The following is a 14997-nucleotide window of genomic DNA, read 5'->3' as shown; positions in this document are numbered from 1 at the left end:
AGTAGATTACAGTCATTACTTGAATATGCAAGACATGCCGAAAGGCATTTTAATAGCAAAAAGAAAAAGAAAACTCAAGTATTTGCAGTGGAAGATGGATCAGAAGTCTTTGTAGTACAAACTAGGAAGAAGGGTAAGAAAAATACCCAGGGAAACAAACAATCTGATAAACGATCAGAAGACTTTGAAGAGAGAAAGAAAAGGGGTGAATGTTTTAAATGTGGGAAAAAGGGACATTTAACAAGGGATTGCAGGCAAAATAAGAAGGTAACCACAGAAGACAAGGAGGGTGAGGAATGACTATATAATAGTCAAGAATCACTGGATAGGAATAAACAAGAAAAGACAAGTGCAAATGTGATAGAAGGGATAGAGGATGTGACAGAAGAAATAGAGGATGTAAATCAAATTATAGATAATGAAGAAAATGAAATTTTGGACTTAGCATTATTGATCCTAGAGCTCTACTTAGCAGACACAAAACCAGAAGTTACACTTCTGGTAGAGGGGAGGGAAATTAAATTCCTGTGTGACTCAGGGGCTTCAAGGACCCTGATACATCCTTCCAAACTATCAGAAAATTCAGAATCACTTGACTACATATTAGAGGAAGCAGCTAATGGACAGCTGTATCGGGAGCCACTCTCCCACAACATAGCGATAACCGACCCAGTTTCAGGGATGACCCAGAAAAGCAAAATTGTTGTTTCTGCAAAATGCCCAGTGAATCTCTTGGGCAGAGACCTAATGCAGATATTTGGCATAGCCGTAGTTCCAACTATGCAGGGTATGAAAGCACAGTGACAAATGGATACTTTTGTAGTGCGACCGGAGGATGAAACATTTTATTGGTACAGCCAGGACTTAGTTACGACTGGTCCAGGGGCAGTAACCAAAGAACTGATGAACGTAGCCATAAGTAAGTCCCCCTCCCTTGACACTGATAAACAACATTTGTTGCATTGCACTCTATATTACTGTAACAGACCAGGACCTGATAAAGAATATGAGCAAGAACTGTTTAGAAACCATGCTAACAGATTAGTATTACGAAATTTGTACTGGGACACAGAAGGAAACAGTGTAGTAAGCTGTTCATTGCCCCAGGAATTCCTAGCACTTTACAAATCTAATCGATTACCACATGTGAGTTTAACTAAAGATACAAGTTTGAAGTGGGCAGACCTAGGAGAAAAAGTCACAAGGTGGGAAAAGCAGACAGAGTTAGAACTTTCCGAACAGGGAGTACAAAAGCAGAAACTAAATTGGATAATGCAGACACACCCAGCTGTACACACACAGGCAAGCGAGGATAGCTGAGTAGCACTCTTACTAGAGGAAGAGGAAAAAGCCTTACGAGACATACCAGAGACTCTCTGGTCAACAGGGAAATCAGATGTAGGACTTATTCGTACAGCAGGACCAGTTACTATCACACCAAAATCAGCATTTAGACCTCAAAAGAGACAGTATCCCTTGAGAAAGGATGCAGAAATAGGAATCAAACCTATAATAGCAGACTTACTTAAGGAAGGAGTCTTGATAGAAACTCCTGATTCACCATGTAATACACCCTTATTTCCTGTTAGGAAAGCAAATGGAGAATGGCGTATGGTCCAAGATTTTCAAGCTGTAAATGACTTAGTTATACCCAGAGCACCTACGGTGCCAGATCCACACACTTTATTGAATGATTTGAAACCTCAACAAAAGTATTTTTCTGTGGTAGATATTAGCAATGCATTTTTCTCAATACCGATACACCCTGACAGCCAACATTGGTTTGCATTCACATTACAGGGGAAACGGTATACATATACGAGACTACCACAGGGATATTATGAAAGTCCAACAATATTCGCACAAGAAATGGCAAGTAACCTGGCAGGATTTATCCCACCGAAAGGCAGTCAGATTTTACTTTATGTAGACGACATTCTGCTGGCAGCCCCCACCCAGCAAGAATGCAGAGAGGATACCATAGTATTATTACAATTTTTAGCCACTCAAGGACACAAAGTAAACAAAAACAAACTGCAACTTTGGAAAAACAGGTCAAATACCTGGGGTATGTAATATCCAAAGAAGGCAGAATATTAGATGAAGACAGAAAAACAGCAATATTACAAGCACCTAAACCAACTACCAAGAAGGAAATGATGTCCTTCCTGGGTTCTACTAACTTTTGTCGGAGTTGGATTCCAAACTATGCCTTGGAATCTGCTCCATGGACTAACTTGATATTCAAAAAGCCGATGGCAGCACAAGATTTATTACAGTGGACACCAGAAGCAGAATCAGCTTTCTGCAAACTGAAACAACTGATAGCTTCTTCCTTAGTTTTAGGATTACCAAACTATCATAAATGATTTTTTCAAACTGTAGATTGTAAGCAAGGTTATATGACATCAGTGTTAACACAACAGCATGGGGACAAACAATGCCCCATAGCTTATTATTCATCACAGCTAGACCCAGTGGCGCGATCCTTGCCCCACTGTGTACAAGCAGTAGTCTCACACTGAGAGTGCCTCATGCAGTCGCGATTATTTTACTGCAAGAAAAAGAAGCATATCTTTCTCCTGCTAGACATCTTTCCTGTATGACTATACTGTTGAGCCAACCTCATATGACAATTGAACGATGCACAACTTTGAATCCGTCAACCTTGCTCCCAACCCCTGCAGATGGCAAACCACACTGCTGCCTGCAGGAGATTGAGCAAAAGACACTACCTAGAAAAGATCTCACATATATTCCCTTGGATGATGCCGAGGTGACATACTATGTGGACGGCTCGTGCAGGAGGGGTCCTACAGGACAGAATCTAGTGGGGTATGCAGTAGTTTCTGATACCAAGATTTTAGAAGCAAAGTCTTTACCACACAACTTATCTGCACAAGCAGCAGAATTGATTGCTTTGACAAGGGCATGTACCTTGGCAAAAGGTAAGAGAGTGAACATTTTTACTGACAGCCAGTATGCTTTTTCTACTGTACATGTTTTTGCGCAGCAGTGGAAAAATAGAGGAATGATAACATCTACTGGTAAACCAATTAACCATGTGCAATTTATTTTAGACTTGTTAGACTCTATTCAGTTACCTCAGAAAGTAGCTATTTGCAAATGCGTAGCTCATACCAAGCAACAGGTAGAATTTCAAAAGGTAATGCGAGGGCTGATACAGCTGCAAAACAAGCAGCTTCAGCTTCAGAAGTTTTTCTTTTGAGTGAGGAATTACAACCATCTGAGATTTTAGACTTAGAAATGTTAAAAACAATGCAGACACTTACTACAAATGTAGAAAAACAAAAGTGGATAAAACGAGGAGAAATCCTTGAGAAGGGACTGTACATCTCTAAAGAAAAGAAACCGATTTTACCATCTAACTTGTTTAGATGTGCAGCTTTGTTGAGCCATGGGCAGTGCCATGTCTCAACAGGGGGGATGGTACAGTAAGTGAATCGAGTGTTTACGACGTATGGATTTACAAACTACACAAAAAATTTTTGTGCATCATGCCATGTTTGTAACAAGCATCATGCACAAGGGGCATTAAAACCTAAGCAAGGGAGTTTACCTACACCACCGTATCTATTCCATACTATTTGTATGGATTTTATAGAGCTGAACAAATGCGAAAATAAGAAGTACTGCCTTGTCATTATAGATATGTTTTCCAAATGGATGGAAGCTTTTCCAACTAAAAATCCAGATGCAGCTACTGTTGCAAAAGTCCTCGTTAAAGAAATTATTCCTAGATTTGGCATACCGGAGAAGATTTATAGTGACAATGGCACACACTTTGTAAATCAAACTATACAACAACTTAGCCATTATTTCAGGATTTCTCTGAAAAATCATTGCGCATACCACCCCCAATCTGCAGGATTAGTAGAGAGGCATAATGGGGTTTTGAAAAACAAGCTTAGAAAATTGATTAGTGAGACACAAAAGAACTGGGTGCACTGTTTACCTCTGGCACTGTTGAGCATGAGAACTGTTCCAAATGCAAAAGGGTTAACTCCTTTTGAAGTTCTGTTTGGGAGGGCATATTATACACCTCAATGGAAACCTCTCATGCCTGCAGAGCAGGAGGCTGACAGTTCACTTGCAGGGTATATGAGGCGATTTTTGAATAACAAACTTTTGCAGTTAAATTCTGTTTCAGATAAAGAGCAAACCAGACCATCGGAAGCAGCAGTAGCCCCAGGCGCATGGGTCTGGGTGAAGGTCATGAAGAAAAAGAACTGGAGTTCTCTGAAGTGGGAAGGGCCATACCAGGTACTACTATCGACACCCACTGCAGTCAAGATCACAGAGCGAGCGTCCTGGATTCATTTGACACACTGTAAACTGGTTAAGAACTTTGAACTGGACAAAAACCTTGTTACTGTTGTACAACGAGAACAAAATGACCAGGTATAGAGTAAATAGAGATGCAGAACAACCTCAGAAAATTTGCATGATTATTCTGATAGCCATACTGATAACATTGATCTTTTTGTTGTGGCCTTTCCTTTTCCCAGCCACAAAAGTTGAACTGATCAAACAGGATGCATCACTCATAGACTGGCATCCAAAATTTAACAGTTACCAGGCAATTAAATATGTGTATGCTGAGACTTTCAATGTTTCGAACTTCTGGATTTGCACAGCTATACTGACAGCATACGGGGGATTATTAATGACTGCTGTCCCCCTAGGGGTCAATGAGACCTGGGAAAACTTGATTTTTGATACTACACCTGTGAAGTCACAAGACAAGATAGCATTGTACCTACCTGTTACACAATATGGATTGTATGTTTTACAAAAATGACACTATTCAGGTGGGTTGGAGCAATTGCAATGTGACTGTTTCTTATATATGTTATATTAAACCTAGTAAGACTAAAACTTTTTGTGATACAAACTATGATGCATATTTTGCAAAGATGCATAAGAGTGTTGATGAGATACAGCATAATCCTATTCTTTTAAAACAGCTTTCTATTATTGATAAGAAAATGTTTCATGCAGGGCAAGCTTATATCAATACTAAAGTAGAGAATTGTTATTTTGTTTGTGGGAAAAAAGCATATAAATGGCTACCTGAGAATTGGTCCGGCAGTTGTTTTTTGGGTTACCTGGTTCCGGCCATACGACACACTGCAGCTTTGCCTCAGGGAAAAATTTGAAACGTCAGAGAGGTCAGCAGCAAACTTAGAAGTCCGATTAAGAGACCTGAGAATCCAGTAGGATGAATCGAAGCAGGATGGAGAAACCATAACTCCATAAAAAACAAAGATAAACTGACACACATGGACTTGAGTGACACCATTATATCATGGGCTGGCATAGCCCCTGCATATGGCGCAGTGAAATCGATTTGGGAGCTGAGAAAACTGTCTAAACTTCTCAAAGTTATGAGCAATGCAACTTTTTCTGCTCTTGAATTAGTGACTGATGAACTGGATGCTATGAGAACTGTGGTGCTTCAGAACCGCATGGCTCTTGACTTCACCCTAGCGGCGAGAGGTGGTACATGCGCTTTAATAAAAGAAGAATGCTGTTCGTACATTCCTGACAACCAGCACAAAATAAACGACCATCTTGAGGTGATCCAGCAAGTGTCGACCATGACCAAACCAGGCCCAAACCCTCTGACGGACTTTTTCCAGAATTTGTTTGGGCGGTGGGGTTCCATCCTAATGAACATCCTGATTGCCATTTGTGTGGGATTATTCCTATTAGGAGCATGCATTTGTTGTGGTATTCCCTGCATGAAAAAGTTAATCAAAGAATTCATAGATACATCAGTTTCTGAGACTTTGTATCAAAGTACTGAAATTGAAGAATTGTTGAAATGTGAAACACTTTCATAAGTTTAAACTGAATAACTCTCTTAACCGCAAATCCTGAATGAAAGAGGTTAGGAGAAGAAGCAACCTGTTTATTCTTAATGTGTGTGCTTAATGCTAATTAGAAACTAAATGAGTTAACATGTTTTTCATTCTATTTTATATGCACTATTTTATATACAGCTTAGTTTTATATGAGACTAAAAGATGCTTTTGAAACTGCAGTGTGCTTTCTGAAACTTGCAAGATGCCCTCTGACCTAGTAATTGCTAACACAGCAATATTCATGTTTATGCCTTTTGGAAATGTACTTGAGAAGCAGGTGATTATCTGCTAGGTCAGGAAGCAAAGAATGAACAATGCTATATTCTGTAATGTAATGATTTTAAACAATCAGCTCTGTTCAAAGTATGAGAACATGCACAGCTGCAAAAGTTAGAAATAACATAGACAAAGGACTGTTGGATAAATGAACTGCAATCTATACTTGTTTTGTGCTCAAATTAGCCATAGTACCTTGAATGGTAACATTGCATATATCTAACCGGTGGTAGCCAAGGCCACATTGTTTTTCTTAGGAAGTTTCTCACAAAAATTGATAATACAAGCAGAATATTGTAAAAACAATCACTACGAAATGATGATGACAAACTCTGTATTAGCGCGTTTTTGTCTCCTTGCTGCAAGATTAAAGTGGCTTAACCTGAACCTACCGTGTATTGATAATTTTTAAAGTATATTTTTCCTTTGACACGTGGTTGGAGGTGAGGAGGGAGGAAGAAGCAGCAGGTATGAAATATTTTGTAGCAAAGATAGGAGCAGATCGAAAGGATGAAATACTGATACAGAGGAAGCTAAGGGTTAGTACTTTGATAAGAAATTGGAAAGTTAGATAGTCGGTGTTTTGAAGAGAGGTTCAGCCTAGAATAAAATATGAGCAGAACCAGGTTTTGGATAAATCTTCCCTTAGTTTGTATTTAAATTAAGGTAGAGTAGGGACAGACCTAATATACTCAGGTAAGGAATTTCAACCTTTTGCAACCAAGTATGAGTAGAGGCTTTTACAGTGAGATTTGTTAGGTTTATGGGTCATAAGCAGCTGTTTGTCTTCTGAGTGATCTATTGGGTAGGTAGTTATGGAGGATAAAGCTAAGGTCAAGACAGTTTTCTGGTTTGTATATCAGATTGTAGGTAGTAATAAGTTATAGGTAGCTATGAGGGTGTGGGAGCTCCAAGCCATTTGAGAGAATGGAGAGCAGTACAGTGGTGGGAATTATTTTTAGAGCTAGTTGCAAATTTAGCAATTTTGGAAGTTAGTGAGGGTTGGGGCACCATATAGGAGGGGAAGGTAAAAGGTATGTAGTGGATGATATAGTTTTAGCTGAGGAGTTAAGAAGTCCTTTGTATCTACAGAGTATTTCAAGTTTCTGGTGGATATATACATATATATATATATATATATATATATATATATATATATATATATATATATATATATATATATATATATGGATCACCTACAGAACACCAACAGCCCAAAACACCGTCACCCAACCCATATGGTCAATGACATATGGTCGGCAATCACAATATCGACAGCGCCAGAACTTCACAAAGGTTCCGCCCCCACACCCACCGTACCTTTAATATACCAACTCCGAGATGGCACTACAGTGCAAGAATGGAAATTTTTCCATTCTGCACTATTGGGAGATAGTGTTTCCCTATTGTCGATATTCTAAACGTCGACCATATGGTGTCGGCCATATGAGTGTCGGCGTTGTGAGCTGTTGGCATTCTGTATGGGACCCATATATAGATATATAGATATATATAGCTATAGATATATAGATATGTAGATATGTGTGTGTGTGCATGTGTGTTTGTTTATATAGACATCCCATTCAGAAACTTGACTGTTCAAAAAATTCCAGTTTTGTTTGGTCAAGACCATATGATCGACTTTCCAAAAAGATGAACTTCAGAAAACGACACAAGTCAACGTTCTTGCCTGACAGCAAGCCCCCCCCGAATCCCCATGTGAAGGTTCACCCCCCCGCACCCCCTACATATCATATATACCAACTCCAAAAACTGCACTACAGTGGGGAAAAGGGTAAATTCCTCAATCCCCACTGTACTGCAATCTCCATTAAAAAGCTTCAGCATTTCAGAATGTTGATCATTTGGTCTCAGCCATAGGATGTGCAACTTTCTGAAGAGTTGAGCTTCTGAATGGGAACCATACACACACACACACACACACACACACACACACACACACACACACACACACACACACACACACACACACACACACATATACACACACACACACACACACACACACACACACATATATATATATATATATATATATATATATATATATATATATATATATATATATATACATACACTGTATATAGATAGATATAGTGTATGTACATATAGTAGCAAGTATGTAGGTCACTGTAGTCATGCCAGCATTGCTCAACAGAGCGGACTACGCTAGTAGCTTTCAACACTGCCCTGGCAATAGTGTGTCTGGCATACATTTTATATTGGGGAACATATTAGGAGCCCCCAGTCAGGTGCTCCCAGTGGTTGTTATGAAGCTTCTTTTGCTTTGTTATACCCTTGAAGGTATATGAACAAGTTAGACATTGGCCACTGACATGATATGGGCTGCAAGGCGTGAAGCTTCCTACCGGGGCAGGGAGAAATGGTAGGCACCCTAATGACCAAATCACCCTTAACAGAGAAGGAATTGTTCCTGCAGTCACTCAGTGGAGTTCTGAATAGTTCTATAATCCTTACTGGCATACCCTTAATAATTGTTGGTGGGTATATCTTAACATGGACAAGTATTGGTCACAGTAGGTAAATGTCTGATATAGTACAACTTAGAACTGTGACAAATATTTTTGCAGGAATATCAGCGATCTAGATGTGGAGGCCAGTGGCACAAGGTATGCTGATTATTAAATTCCCAGGCTACTATATTAAGTGGCATTTTTTCAATCACTGGTCTTTAGATATTCATGAGGGCTCTTACTCAGTTTTGGTGATTCATTTTGGCATTTTAACAGGTGCAGTATTTTTGATCTCCTTCAGCTTGCATTTACAGCTGCCTGATGTTGGAAAACTGTCCATTTCTGATGATTATGGTAGCCAAATCCTAGAATAGTTGGGGGTCATAGTGTTAGGACTGAGGATGGGAAATATGATGTCCATATCTCAACTTCATTATATGGGCATAGCGTCTGTGCTTGTGCACCCAAATCCACAAATCAAAGGAGACTATAACGGATGTGAAGATGCAGACAGATCTATCCAAGGAGAGATATCCTCATCTGGGGCAGATTCGTCATAGGTTGCTACATGCCCTTTTGAGCAAAATGAAGCCATAGGTGTACAGTGTACAAGTGCAAAGATATTGTTATGGTGGCAGAGCAAGCCATAGGTACTGTCCACCGCTCAGAGTTGGTGTTTCAATAAACACAACACAGGTGTTATGCAGAGCCATACAAATACAGCATATCATAAGCATAGGCTTTACTCAGCTGGTAGGGGCAGTACATAGTCTGTGTGAAGACCTCTGAGAGTGCAATGTCATGTATATGTAATTCAGGGAGTTTGTGCACTAAAGGTGCCTCTGTGCAGCCAGATATCATGGCAGGTCCACATCCATTTCAAGAGGAATGTCCACCAAAGGAGGGTGAAGACCATGTTTAGGCAGACATATTGCCAAATACCTCCACCCCTTCAACTACAGGGTATTGAGGCATCTACATTGCTATATGAGTGTCCATGCAGGAGGTGTGTTCATGCTAATTCCATCCATGACATAGGTCACACTGCTCACAGTCACAGAGCTGACCCCCCCCCCCCCAAACATGGTTAACAACTTTTTTCTGGCCCACTTGAGAGTAAATGTTCTTATAGATGGGGGATGTGCGATTTTCTGTGTATACATTTCCCTTGGACCTGTCCATCAGATCTTGGTACAGTGCTGCAATACCTGCTGAGGCTGTGACCCAGAAGCCACTCACATAGATTTCTGCACTGACCATCTCCACATACTGTCACAGCAAAAGAGACAGAAACCCTCCCTGGCCAGTCTACCCTAGTCTCCCAACCAGCCTAATACAGGTCTGAAACACACATTGCAAATTACTTTTCAAACTCACCACCATACTGAAAACAGTCCACTGATGACACTTGCCACTGTGGCTTTCCTTACCAGTACATATAATAATAGAGCCTTACCCTCTGTTCTTTGTTACTTGGACAGCCTATGCTCGATCCACACTGCGACCATTTTATAAATGGCTTAGCCCAGTCTGGGTGAAGGTGTGCATGCATCTTTTTCATTGTTCTGTTTAATAGCTTATTTGGGCACATAGTTATGAACCAGACACTTCCTCTTAGTCAGGGCCACAGCATTCTGCACTGCCTCTGCCTGGCATACGTTTTGTCATAGCTGACTCCTTCATAGGCTCTTCATAGGTTCACAGGTTCATAGTTAAGTACTAGGCTAACTGCCCTTGTAGGCCACTTTCCCTTTATGTACTCAAAATAACCTATCCCATTTGGTTATAGATTAGCTTTACCCATCCCATTGTGGATAATTATATATTACCCCTAATGAGAATAGCTGGGATTATACCATAAATAATTTGAAGGGACCCATGCATGGGATAAAGCATTTAGGAGCTGCCTATGTCCATTAGTAAGGATAAAAACAGATATGCACTGTGTGTGAAGACCAGTTCAACAGACAAGAAACAATATGCACAGTAAGAATGAAGAACTACCCAAACACGATTTCTTGCAAACGATTTTAATAGATTAGGTAAGTGCTTTCACGTCAATGTGATGCTTCATCAGACCATAAAAATGTAATCTAAAAGCAACAAATACTGTATATACACAAACCAATTCACTCATTCAATCAATAAATTAGATAATTAAAACAATCAATAACATAAACTTCTAGATGTCAGTAATGGTTTTAAAGGTACCATACCATTTAAACTAAAGTTTTTATCAGTTTGTAGTAGAACTGTCCATCTCATTTCAGTTTGTTTCATCTTATTAGTTATATATCCCACTCACAGATCTTCAAACGTAAAATGTATTGCTAAAAATCTAAACATATGTGTTTTAACATTTATTTCAGTATGCTTTGTTAATGCATTAGTAGGATCCCATCTCCTGATGTTATACTGATGTTGCAAAACATGCTGTCTGAGAGAGATTAGTCTTCCCCACATATATACAGGGACAAGAGATGCACCTGGCCAGATAAACCAATTTCTTAGTAGTGCAATCAGGGGTCTATATTAGAACGCTGAAAAGACAAAACCGGGAATGCTCACATGAGCGAAAATGCTGGTAATCAAACTTGCTATTCACCCCACACACACCCACTAACTGTATATTCCAACTCTGACGTTGCACTGCAGTGAGGAAAGGGCAAATATCCCACTCCTCATTGTAAAACGACCCCACAATCACACTTTCGATTTCTGGCATTTTCGCTCATGTGAGTGTTCACGGTTTTGTCTTTTCGGTGCTCTAATATAGACCCGCAATCAGCAGTAACCCTTACATAAAACCTCTTCTTAGTGACAGAATGGATAAAACATGTAACACTATCTATAAAATCACAGACCTTACATTTACCACAGGGAAGAGTGTCAGCATTCAATCGCCATTTATAACAAGAGTCATCTCTTTAGAGATTTCTTATTTCTAAAAGTAAACTTTAGTTCTGAGCCTACAATTGATTTTAGTTTTTCATCAGTTATTACTATAGAACAGTTCTTTCTCACCAGATCACAAACTAGCTGAACATTGCTAGTGTAGATTAAAGGAACTCTGGTCATTGCTGATTGATGAAAAGATGTTGAATCTGAGGTAGCAGTGGTCTCGTCTGTAACAGAGAAATATGGTCTCGCTCTACCATGTCTAGCCAACTGCACCTGTTCCCTAACTTCAGAGACATCTTCCCTAGAATACCCTCTCTGCGTAAACTTGTGTTTATATCACAATATCGAAAGATGAAAATAGCGAATGCTATTTCATTGAACCAAAGATATCTAAACCACATAATATCGAACATTCAGAATAGCGAATTTTTTCCTTGGGAAAAAATTTGCTATTCCGAAACACATGCAAACAACACAAGCACACCTAAAAAACCTCAATCCACACACATACACTTATAATCCTACAACTAACCCTACACTAAACTATACATACATTACTATCTATCCACTTACCTTATCCCAAACCCTAACCCTACGGTCCAGCACTATCGCACACTCACCTAACCAGTGCCCTAACCCTAACTCACTTAACCCTCCCCTAACCCTAATTCACCTAACCCGTGCCCTAACCCTAACTCACCTAACCCACGCCCTAATCCTAACAACCACACAATCACACACTTACCTGAACCGGACCCTCAAATTTCCACCACAGCGCTGAAAATAGCAAAGCCACAGAACCGGCCAACTGAATTCTTTCCCTAGGAAAGTATTTGGTGTTCTGCAGCTTCACTATTTTTAGCGTTCACTCAAAACGGGTTGATATTAGAACATTTGAAATTTTAAAACTTCGATGTTCTGATATAGACCCCATAAACTCTTCACCTAATTCATTAAACATATGTTACAGGATCCCATTCCCATCCTCATTATTGAGATGCTATACCTGTAAGAATTGACCTTTCATAATATTTGTATATACAAACCTAGGATGCATGCTGGATCTATGCAATATATTATTTCTCCTACATGTTTCCTAAACAATTTAGTATTAAAACAGCCATTATTAGACTTAAATACAGTCACATCAAGAAAGTCTGCATTGTAAAGGGAATAATTCATCACACATTTCAAAAAGCCAGTGGTACCTTCAAGATAAGCTATAAACTCTTGTAAACTAGACACATTACAATTCCAAACAAAAGCACATCATCAACAAATCATTTATAATACTTAATATAGTTAAAATATTCATTTGAAAAGACATCCACCATTTCCCAAAACCCTAAAACCATATTGGCATAGCTGTTGGCACACACTGTGCCCATCGCTATGCCATGTCTTTGAAGATAACATTGATCTTCAAAGATGAAAACATTATTTTCAAGTATAAGCTCAAGTTAAAAACAAATTAAACTAATGTGTGGGTGAATAATCACTACATTTGGTTAAGAATAACCTAACATATTCTACATCTGTATTGTTAGGAATATTGGTAAAAAGGGATCAAATGTCCATCGTGACCAGCAAACAGTCAGATACACAATTAGAACTCCTAACATATTCAGAAAGAGAGTTCAAATAGTCATTAGTGTCTCACAAAACTGATGGTGCTTTTCCAAGATTGGTCTAAACTTCTTCTCCACATATATGGAAAGTGGTTCAGTCAACCACCCATAACCTAAGACAATAGGTCTCATGGATGATCACAATGAATCTTTGTGCACCTTTGGAAGACCATACAAAACAGGAAACAGTGGTTTATGAACTAGAAAATATTTATATAAATCATAATTCAACAAGCCTGTCATAAGTAAATCATATAATGTTGAGAGAATACATTCAATAAATCTTTCCAATTTCATTTCCCATCCATAAATCTAAGTTGCACTTGAATATGGACAGGGTTGAACTTGGATGGTAATTCTGTTCCAAAGCAGCAGTATCCTTTGTGAAATATACCTGCCCCTCTAAACTGCTTTGTTGATGTTGCAGAAGAATTTTAGATCCCTAGATTGAGTATTTCTAATGTGATTTGATTTGTTGATGTACAGCTAATCCAGCAGTAACGGGTCAGAGTATGCTTTGCATGCCAAAAACAGGTCACCTCTTAGGAGTCTGTTTTATACTGAGTATAGTGACAGAAATTTGAGTCAGTCTGTGTAGGACATGTTGTTTAGGCTTTGTATCCTTTTAATAAGGTATCCCGGTGGGGACTCCAGTTGTTACATGTGTCTGGACAGATGCATGCAAAGGGGCATTATATTCAATAATTGGCCTAATGAGGCCAATGCTCATCTGGTACCTCCCCCACTTCTGAGTCTGGGACTTCCTCATTCTCCTGAATGCATATGCCATGCTGCAGCTGCTTAGTATAATTAAGTTACATAATATTGTTCAAACTGAAAATATCTTACAGCAAGTGACAGTGGCATACTGCATGACACGAGCACACACACACACACACACACACACACACACACACACACACACACACACACACACACACACACACACACACACACACGCACACACACGCGTGCGCACACACACGTGCACACACACACACACCAGATACATCCCTTCATTAGGCCAACAGATGTTCAACAATAGCATGGGTCTGTGACAAGGGCATTGTTGTAGCTTTTCTCTGACATGGTCTCAAGATTTCTAATAGTTCTTTTTAACCATGACTCCAGGGCATATCCAGCCTTTCCAAGATGCTGTCCCAGGATAAAGTCACTCAACATGAACTGCTGATATATGTCACATGTGTCAGATGTGGGAGTAGCAGACACTGTTTGGGTGGATGCAGATATATTATACCCTGTGCATTACAGATCACTTGGCATTTAATAGAGTAGCACCATTTGCGGTTGATATACCTTCTTTTCTTCTCCCTAGATGAAGTCATTATTGAAATGTGGTTGCAGTATATGCCCCCGCAAATACCTCATCAAAATAGTCAATGTAATAAAAAGTCCTTGTTGTGCTGGCTTTCTCCTCTGTAGTGTGTTGAAACCACATACTCTTCACAACATATTGCAACAAGGTATCAAAGTGCTGGTGTTGTATTTTTGATGCAGATGCCTGGGATATACTCATTATGTCTTCCACTGGTTGCTGAAAGGTCTTCATTATCAAATCCAAATATACCTTGTGTCAAAGGAAAAAAACTTCAAAGACCAATACACGTAAGGTTCAGTCAAGGCACTTTAATTTACTTGCCGCAAGGAGACAAAAACATGCAAATACAAGGATTTATCTAACTACTAACAGGAAGTATGTTCATTCTTATACTATTTTACAAGACATGGCCTTCTAAGCTGATGTAATCAAACACAACTTTTAGCATTGTTCTACAGCAGATGTTACTT

The sequence above is a fragment of the Protopterus annectens genome, chromosome 6.part0 (assembly GCF_019279795.1).
Source record: "Protopterus annectens isolate FY-2018-M chromosome 6.part0, PAN1.0, whole genome shotgun sequence".
NCBI lineage: Eukaryota > Metazoa > Chordata > Ceratodontiformes > Protopteridae > Protopterus > Protopterus annectens.
Note: the sequence above shows the minus strand (reverse complement) of the source record.